At 44.3% G+C, this 8087-nt stretch overlaps 3 non-coding genes across 3 annotated transcripts; 1 reads left to right on the top strand and 2 right to left on the bottom strand.

The window, feature by feature from the left end:
- Window positions 1–7190: 7190 nt before the first annotated feature.
- On the bottom strand, window positions 7191–7263 carry trnam-cau (transfer RNA methionine (anticodon CAU)). Its single transcript has one exon. It is a non-coding gene; the product is annotated as a tRNA-Met (tRNA).
- A 353-nt stretch (window positions 7264–7616) lies between these two features.
- On the top strand, window positions 7617–7689 carry trnar-acg (transfer RNA arginine (anticodon ACG)). Its single transcript has one exon. It is a non-coding gene; the product is annotated as a tRNA-Arg (tRNA).
- A 304-nt stretch (window positions 7690–7993) lies between these two features.
- On the bottom strand, window positions 7994–8066 carry trnam-cau (transfer RNA methionine (anticodon CAU)). Its single transcript has one exon. It is a non-coding gene; the product is annotated as a tRNA-Met (tRNA).
- Window positions 8067–8087: the final 21 nt, after the last annotated feature.

Below are 8087 nucleotides of genomic sequence, written 5' to 3'. Positions count from 1 at the left end.
TGTGATCGGCCTCATTAGTTTCACCTGTGTCTTGTAACTCACCTGTGTCTTGTCTCCCCAATTAGTTCTCTCTTTGTATATATAGTTCTGCAGATTGAGGTGAAGCAAACCAGAAAATATTGTTTGGTGGCAATAAATGTTGGGATAAGCAGTGAAAGAAAAAATGCTGCATGGGACAAGATAGCCATCACAGTTATTTCTGGTGGGTCAGAGGAGAGATTGCTAGGAGAAATTTAGAAAAAGTGGTTTGACATGAAGCCCAGTGCCAAAAAAACACATCATAGAAAAAAAATGTATTTTGCAGATGGCTGTTTTTTTTTTTTGTTTGTTTGTTTGAATTGAATCCTCATCTCTCCACAACATTGCTGACTGCAACCCTTACAAGGAGCATTCTGTTTCTGGTGCATATGGTGCCAGTTTTGTCATATATGAGTATGTCTGGGTCCTCTAAGTGCCTCTGGTCCACTGTCATGTCTTTCATCATCATGGGCAGGCAGAACATTTGTCTGTCTTGCCTGATTGTTTGGTTGGAGAGCAGGCTGAAGAAAGCAAAAATGTATGCGCCAACAGTAGAGTTTAAAATCCCTCATTAAACATACACTTCTATACAAGGTAACATGACAACCCACTTATTGAGAAAAAAAATCTTTTGCATCTCCACAACATTACTGGACAAAGACCTTCAGCCTGTGCATCAGCTAGCTCACAACCCAACTGNATTAATTCTGTAGCGCTGTGGAGCTCATGAACCTTCTTGCAGATCTCTCTGCCATCTAGAAAAACTGTTGCACGGACTTTCCTCTTTGAAGCTTCCCTCTGAAGCAAAAGGACAAAAGGAGGGACAAAAACATGGCATGATGTCCTGCTTGAAATCAGAGTTTCCAATCATTTAGATGGACTCACACATCATGTGCCAGAAACAACACAGTTTGTGTCCGCTGGCCTATAACACATAAGTTGTGAAAAAAAAAAACAACACATTTGTTTTGTGTGGCTTTCTTTCTTTATTGCACATCCTGCAGATGGTAACATCTGTCTTCTTCACATATTTTCGTTTGGAAGTGCCAGCGAGCTCCATTTCCTGTCGTCTCTTTCTGTTTGGTGGGTGGTAAAGGGAACAACTTGACTTGATGTTGCTGGTGGTATAGCAGAAGGCAATGGGAGGCTGAAGAACATCTGCTGTGATGTTCCAGCCATCACATGTGAATATCCAGGCACTTTAGGACAGATGAAGGGGAGAGAGAAGGGTGGTGCTGGTGGAGCAGGAGATGGCCTGTTGTAGTCTCTGTTGGAGCAGTGTTTGGTGGCAAGACAAAAATGTGTGGCTCTGCAAAATAGCCAGAATGGAGGGCTGTTTTTTTTTCTGCATAGCCTCAGGAAGCTTCTCAGGTCCTGCCATGGGTGGAGCTGGGATACCTTGCTTCAGAATTTGCTGTTCTTGTGACCTGGAACCTGGAAAAAAATACAACAATCATTGCAACTGATGACACCCTCTCCTGTCGTTTATAGAGGAAAAATTGTTTAGCTGCAGTTTAGGAGCAGGACCGCACGCTTGTTTGTTCTTCCCGAATGAACAAGTGTGTGCAAAATGACCAATGGAAATGATGCATACAGTAGGTTCTGCCGAAAATATTAAGCAGAACAAGGTGCATGTTCATTTACTCACCACTGTGTGATTGTTGCAGCATTCACCTTTGGAAGCTGGATGGTGGTGTCACTCATCACCCTGGAATGTCTTCCAGGAAGTGGCTCCTTGGAGTCCCAGGGAGCAGGTTCAGGTGGGAGACTGGGTGAGACAGTCTCAAAATTGTCTAGTCCCAGGGCTCTATCCAACAAGAATGAGGTCAGTCACTTGACGAAATGCTGATGGGGGGTGACTGGGGGCCTCCTCTGCTTCGGGAACCTCGCCTTCCACCGGGTGTCTGTTTAATGGCGAGGTGGGTTCCCCAGAAGGAAGACTTCTGGGCATCAGCAGGGATGGTTTCTAGGGGGGCAGGATTTGTGGGGATCGTGGGTGGTGGAAAAACCTGTCTGTTAACCTTCTGGTTGCACCTTCTGGTTAACGGACAGGGGCTGAAGGTCCTTGGTAGCCAACAGGCTGCAGGCTCATCACACCCACCCAACATTGAGAGGACTCAGGGCCTGCAGGTCGAAAGCTAGCTGTCTTCGGAGTTGGAAGGGAGTTGGCAGGCTGGGAGACAGGGGTGCCAATAAAATCCAAAATAAATTCAGGTCCTGAGCCCCACAGCCAGGGTTTTTGCGCTGCTACTTTGTGTGCTAAATCCAGATAAACTTGTCAAAGGTGGGGGTCTCCAGCCTCTTTCCAAATGAGGTGATCCAAATACTGATAAGATTCCTCATCACTCAAGGGGTTTATGGGGGATTCAAGCAATGACAACAGCAAACAGAAATCGTTACCTACCAGTGTATTTGCTTGGCCCAACACAAGGGATGATTTACATTCCCAGAACCTCCTCTGCAAGTGTATTGACAGCATGACGGAGAATGTGGCTGTAGGAATGTGGTTGCTGGTCGTCAGTTGTTGCAGCCGCAGCCCTGTCCTCATTCCACCTTGCTAGTACATCCAAAAGATAAGCCTGAAAGAAGGTGTCACTCACAAGTGTACCTGTGAGGTAAATTTAGAAATATAAATTTAAAAAAAGAATGAAGGTTGAAATGATACAAAATCTAAATACATAATATATACACAATATTTAACAGATGGTGTGACAGTTAATACAATATAGTAATTGGAATAAAGAAAAGGATTAATGTTTTTACCTGAGATGAATCTATTCAGGTGCAGGTAAAAACACTCAAGTGAAGTGGAACCTCTCGCACAGCGGCAGGTTGACAAACGGTGCCCACCCTTTACTTCCCGGAGAGCAGCAACCCTGGAGGATCCTGTATGCAGGACACATGCTTCCACTGGGACTTCCAGATCTCTCTCATTCGCGTCGAGTTGATCAGCGGGACTCCCTGCGTGTCACGACCAGCGTCTCCATCAAACACCTCAATATGGCTCTCAATCAGGGTCTGGGCGTCTGTGGTCCCTCGTGTCGTTCTTCTACAATGCAAAGCTAGCTCAGTCCGGCTGATAGAGCAGCACATCAGCCTCAGATGGTCGTTTGTGGTCAGGGCTTGCTTCAGGGCTCTCAGATCATCCTCATCCCTCATGAAAATACAGTGGCTGAGGCGACTCGTGAAGGTGGCATATAATTGATGGGAATCTGTGATGCAACCCACAGCAATCCTCCGCATGAAGTGCCATATGTCCAAGCGAATCGTCAGTTGTTCCCACTCTTCAAACATCCGCTTCGTAAGAGTGTTGCCACAGCAGTCTCTGTCAACATACAGCACCTCAGGAGGAGCCACTCTGTAGCGATTGATGAGGCCTTCAATCATTTGACCGAGGCCGAAACCTTTGCTGGCGATGAGCATGGACATAATCACCTGTCCGTGCTCATTAGTTGCCCAAGTACCCGTGCCAAAGCTGCGTCCTGCAAGTTTTCGGGCCACCTTTTTTGTAGAATCCATCTTTAAGATGCGACCATGTGGTGAGGTGATGGTGGCCTTGATTTCCTCCAGCCTTTGCAGGACATCCTGGGTACACCACATTTGGAGAGAGATGGAATGGGGCTCATGCTGCAAAGTATAACGTGTCTGACTGTGGATGAGAAGATCTGATTCCAGTTCAAAACTGTCAAACCCTGTCAAGTTTCATACGGTTATGTTTGCTGCTAAACATGCTCCAGCCTCACTTTAAAACACTTTGTATGAGGCAAAGTCTGGCTTTGACTCCTATTGAGCTCCAAAGATTCTCCCATGTGCTACACTTGAGCATTATTTCTCTACTTAGAGGATATTCCAGGAAAATGACATGAAAGGAGCTGTGTAATACATGACCATCTGATCTGTCTGCACCTGCAGCTACAGTTTGGCAGAAAGTCACTGTTTGGTGAAATATAACAGGATGTGTGTCCTCTTAGTGCTTTGAAAGTGGATTGTTTTTTAAAGACACATTTACAAATAACTGAATAGCTTGTTAGTTGATTCAGTTTTCCACATGTCTGGCACACACTCTCTGTGAACCACCTCTAAGGTTGATATTTTTCAACGTACTTGAGGAAATTTCCGAAACCGTAAAAACGGAAAGAGGAGTTTTGCAAACACATCAGAGATCACAGAGTTCTGGTTGATTCGTATACAAACACAGAGCTTTGTGGAAATGAGGCGTCAGACGTGACATATCATCCTTCTGATAGAAGCGTTAGGGTCAGAGCTGCTCTGTTAGCTGAGACTCTTTTTAACATGTTCATGTCTCTTGATGGTTGAAGAGATCTGACAAGAAAAACAATTTAGTCATACTATCACAGTACAGTTTCTCGTTACCATTATTCATGTATCCACATCCCCAGAGCTCGTCTATTATCTCTCTCTGGGGAGGCTTCCTCTAGAGCTTTTCCGAACACGTCCACTTGGGAGGAGACCCCGGGACAGACCCAGAACCCGCTGGAGGGATTATATCGCTTGGCTAGCCTGGAAACAGAAAATTCCAAAACTGTAAAAATGGAAAGAGTTTTGAAACTCTCATAGGAATTAAAGGAGTTCTGGTTGATTCGTATACAAACACAGAGCTTTGTGGAAATGAGGCGTCAGACGTGACAGTGCTGTCTGCTGATGGTTGAAGAGATCTGACTACAAAAACTGTCCTATCACAATATATTTTTTTAGTTATCACTATTCATTTATACATTTTGAAAAGGTGTCCATGAATTTCCAGGCTGACAGTTTCCTGGACACTAATATTTATTGTTGCTCACCACAAGCCTGTTGAGGTGAGACAAAAGGGGAACACACCAGAACCAGGGGAAACACCATCAGTTTGAACAGAAACAAAAAAAAAAAAAATGCAGCAGCGGTACATTTGATCGTGATTGTGTGTGACCTTATGTAGGTACTTTGAGTTCTCTCTTTTTTTCTTTTCCTGGTGGGTTCAGTAGTTCAGTTTTCGTGGCTTTATTTCCATCATTGAGGATTTGGTTTGTTCGTGTTCGGGTAGAGGGGAGAACTCTGTTCCGCTGGCCCCATGTGGGCTAGACAGTGGTGGCTCTCTTTCTTTTGTTCTTTTTGGCTGGCCCACCAATATTTAGGGGGTTTTATTGAACAAATGTTTTTGTAGATTCTCTTTAATTGGTCACATTTTCTGTCCACATTTTTTTCAAAATTAAAAAAACAAAACAAAACAGTGTTTTCATTGCAATGCTTGGCCTATTTTGTGTTCAGTCTCTTTGGTACAAGCGAATTTAGGGGATCATAACAAGGCCGTTCCCAATTTTCGTTAGGTTAATAATATATTACGTGATGAGGCAGAAAATGAGAGACACCATATGGTAGCAACAAACCACATGCCCTGTGTGAGGCTCAAACTCCAGATTGTCAGATTATGAGACTGAGGTGCTGCCGACTGCAGCAACGAGGAGCAAATTGCAATTAGAATGGCTTGTACACGTGATGTTTCCTCCGCTAATCAATCCACCACTCTTGAATTTCTAACATAACACGGAACACAGGACGCTCTATTTGACAGTATTTTTACTTTGGGGTATTCATACTTTTAGTTCAGACAACAGTGCTGTTATTTAGATATTTTTCTCCAGTCTTCACAGTTTCAGTTTTAAGCTAGATGGAACCTCGGTTTAGGAGACGGGCTGATGGTAGCCTAAACTTCGGACATGTTAGAGGCAACAAGGGTAAAGGAAGCCAACAAAGACGTGGTGCTAGACAAAGCCAGAAATGCTTTAATTTAGCAACAAGGAGATCAAGCTAACAGAAAACACCTGCTGGGATTCTTCAGAATCCATTTTGGTGTGTTTTTGGGCAGACATTCAGGTGAGTGGCTGTAAATGCGCTGGGGTTTGCTGTTGACAGCATTAAAGGAGACCCCACAGCTGGCAGCAAAGACTCCAAAGACCAAGCTGACAACAAGGAGTGTTTCAGGGAGGACAGAGAGCATGTTCCTTCTATCAGAGGATCAAACAACCTCCTGTTCAATGAGCTGGAATTCAATGTGCATTTCCTTTCTGCTCATCTGCACAACTATATATATAAAGAGAGAACTAATTGGGGAGGCAAGACACAGGTGAGTTACAAGACACAGGTGAAACTAATGAGGCCGATCACAGAGGAGGGAACAGAGTCAAAGAAAGGAAGTCAAACTACAAGAGAGTCACAAGGACAGAAAATGTCTGTGACAGGACCGGATCTGTTTCTGTGCAATTCTGTGATGAGTCACATTAAGAGAAGAGAGCACAGAGTTTGAAAGACTTCAGGTTCTCCCATTATGAGAATGGAGATCCAGTATCAGTTCTTTACTGAGGGAATGTGCCAAAAACTGGACTGGCAGGGTGTCAAAACAGAACGAGTGCAGAAGTGCAGGTGAATTTTGGTCAACTTTTGGGTTTCACTGGACATTCAACAGCATGTCAGCGTCATAACCTGAAAGTTGTGGATCCTGTTTACCTTCATTATACATAGTTTGATGAAGTTTAACTAAAGCATATGTTCCTGTTAAAGTCCCCTCATCTGCTGACTTAACCTGTCCTTTCATCAATTTGTTAACACTTGTTGACCACAATGAAATATGAGCTACGTTGCTGGAAAATCTCTCTGTACACGATGAACTTAACACATGAGTTCAGTACGAGTTATGGATGGCCAGTATGTGACTCAACTCATGACACTGCTGTCTTTGTTTTCACTAGACTGTCCTTACAATTGTGTCATTTTTGCTCAGATGACCGACATTATCACTGAAGGACATACAATGTAGTGCTAGAAAAGCCGTCTGTGGAAACTGGCTGTGTGTTCAGACATATCATTTCATGAAGCCATCCTGAAACCACGCCAAAAGGCTGATATTTAGAGCTGGACAAACTCTGGTGGTTTCCTCCACAGGTGCCACTGAACACCAGTAATTGTCCTTGATTGGAGGATTACTTTAGCCACCCTTTGCTGCTCTGGATGCCACATAAACTGTAGAAAGTCAAACTGACCTGTCTGCATCTAGACTGCCACTGAGCTGGCCTCCATCACAACATCAGGCATCCTTCTGTTCAATGCTGGAGTTCAAGGTCCATGTGATCAGTGCCCAAATTTGACTATACATGAGACGCCAGCAACAAAACATGTGCCCCGTGTGAGGCTTGAACTCACGACCTTCAGATTATGAGACTGACGCGCTGCCGACTGCGCCAACGAGGCCCAAACTGTGATGAACATGGATGATTTTTTTCCCTCACACTTTATGGCGTTTTATCCGGAAATTGAAGACGCATTAAAACACAATCTCTGACAACCTTCAGATTGTGAGACTAAAACATTGTGCTCTCAACAGCATGTCAATGTCACAAACTACAGGTCATGGACCCTGCTCAACAAGCTCCAGCGTCTGCCTCGTTTTACGCAGTTGGAAACATTTTCCTGTGAAAGACTCTGGATTTGGCGACTCAACCAATCATTCAGTCACACACCTTAACTAATCATTTGATCTCACATGACTTGCTTGTTGACCACTTACAAGAGCATACAGGCCCCACTTTGGTAGTGGTGGTGTAGGGCTAGTGGCGCAATGGATAACGCGTCTGACTACGGATCAGAAGATTCTAGGTTCGACTCCTGGCTAGCTCGATAAACCTTTAGCTGAACAAGTGTGGAATGTTTCTCATCTTCCTTCGTTGATAACACCAAAAATACATACACAAAAGAGCTCCATATGACGTCAACATCTTCCAACTCGTTCCAGAATTTGCTTCAACAACTTGCAGCAGTTTAAAATTGGTGTTTCTGCTGGCTGTCTGCTTTCTTGGAAACATTTGCTTGTGACCGACTGTGGCCGTTTGATGGTTTGGTTGAGACTTTTCTTCAATTTCATGAGATTGACAATGTTCTGAGCAATAAGGCAGAAGGCGAAAGATGCTCCCAACAAAACAAGTGCCCCGTGTGAGGCTCGAACTCACGACCTTCAGATTATGAGACTGACGCGCTGCCTACTGCGCCAACGAGGCCCAAAACACAGTGTACATCAA

This window comes from Stegastes partitus, unplaced genomic scaffold, assembly GCF_000690725.1.
Source record: "Stegastes partitus isolate 25-593 unplaced genomic scaffold, Stegastes_partitus-1.0.2 Scaffold1710, whole genome shotgun sequence".
NCBI lineage: Eukaryota > Metazoa > Chordata > Actinopteri > Pomacentridae > Stegastes > Stegastes partitus.
Note: the sequence above shows the minus strand (reverse complement) of the source record. Positions and strands in the feature narration are given on the sequence as shown.